Here is a 1,655-nt window from a genome sequence, read left to right as displayed (position 1 = left end):
AAATGAGATCAGCTTCCTTAGCTACGTTGTGGGGTGTGGTGTGCTGCGCATGGATGGGCAGGAGATAAGGGCTATCCAAGAATGGGTTTTGCCAAGCAAAGTGCTAGAGTTACGGTCATTCCTTGGTTTGGCAAACTATTATCATCATTTCATCGAAGGCTATTCCCTCATTGTTGCGCCCCTCACATATTTGTTAAAGAAGAATCGGGTATGGCTCTGGACAGGAGCATGCCAAGATGACTTTGATGGCTTGAAGAAAGTCATAGTGAGGGAGTCAGTGTTGTGACTGCTTGATCACTCAAAACCCTTTGAGGTCTACACAGGCGCCTCAGACTTTGCCATTGACAGAGTTATTATGCAGGAAGGTCATCCGATTGCATATAAGAGTCAGAAGCTGAAGGATGCAGAGAGACATTACACGGTGCATGGACGTGAGATGACTGCTATCATGTATTGCCTCACGTCCTGGCGGCACTACCTTCTGGGTGTCGAGTTCATCGTCAAGATGGACAATGTGGCCACGAGCTATTTTCAAACACAGAAGAAGTTGACGCCTAAACAAGCTCGGTGGCAGATGTTTTTTACTGTGTTCGACTTTACCTTGAAGTACAAGGTTGGAAAGACCAATATTGTTGCGGATGCCCCGAGCCGCAGGGCTGAACTGGCAGTTACGCGCGTGGAGCCTTCTGAAGTACATTTGGAGGGTACATTGTTGAGCCGCATACGTGAAGAGACGCAGCAGGATCCGACAACACAACACCTTATTTCTTTGACGCAGGCAGAAAAGACTCGACGATTTTGGTGGTAGGATGGCTTTCTCGTGACAAAAGGGAGACACATCTTCATGTTGCGGTGGGAAAGCCTTCGCCGAGAACTGCTTAAGGAGTGTTATGATACACTATAGGCCAACCATCCTGGTCAGGAGCGAACATTAGCATTCCTTGAGCATGGCTACTATTGGCCGCAGATGAGGGATGACGTTGAGGGAGATAAGGGGACAAACCAGAAAGTTGTCAGTCTCCTTGAGCTTCTACCAATTCCAAAACGTCATTGGGATAGAATCTCTAAGTACTTCATTGTTAGTCTGCCAAAGGTAAAGGGCCTCTGTTCTATTTTGGTTATGGTGAATCATTTTTCAAAGTATGTCACCTTCATCCCAGCTTCTAAAGAGTGCCCTACAGAGAAGACTGCAGAGTTGTTCGTAAAGCATGTGGTGAAGCACTGAGACATACCAAAGAGCATTGTGAGTGATCGCGATGCTCGCTTCACGGACAAGTTCTGGCGTGAAGTATTTCGACTACTTGGCTCTGATTTGTTGTTTTCAACAAACTTTCATCCACAGACAAATGAGCAGATAGAGCACATCAATAAGATACTTGAGTAGTACCTTAGGCACTTTGTTAGTGCCAATCAGAAAAATTGGATGAAGCTTCTTGACGTGGCACAGTGTTGTTATAATCTGCAGAAGAGCGAGTCTTCAGACCACAACCCGTTTGAGATATCCACGGGGCAGTAGCCACTGACCTCGCACACTCTTGCCACACAAGAAAAGGAAAGATCATCATTCGCCTATCAGTTTGTTCGCGACTGGTACAAGCAGAATGAGTTGGCGAAAGCATTCTTACACAAGGCGACAAAGAGAATGAAGAAGTGGG

Source organism: Nuphar pumila, chromosome 6 (genome assembly GCF_984573655.1).
Source record: "Nuphar pumila chromosome 6, dmNupPumi1.hap1.1, whole genome shotgun sequence".
NCBI lineage: Eukaryota > Viridiplantae > Streptophyta > Magnoliopsida > Nymphaeales > Nymphaeaceae > Nuphar > Nuphar pumila.
Note: the sequence above shows the minus strand (reverse complement) of the source record.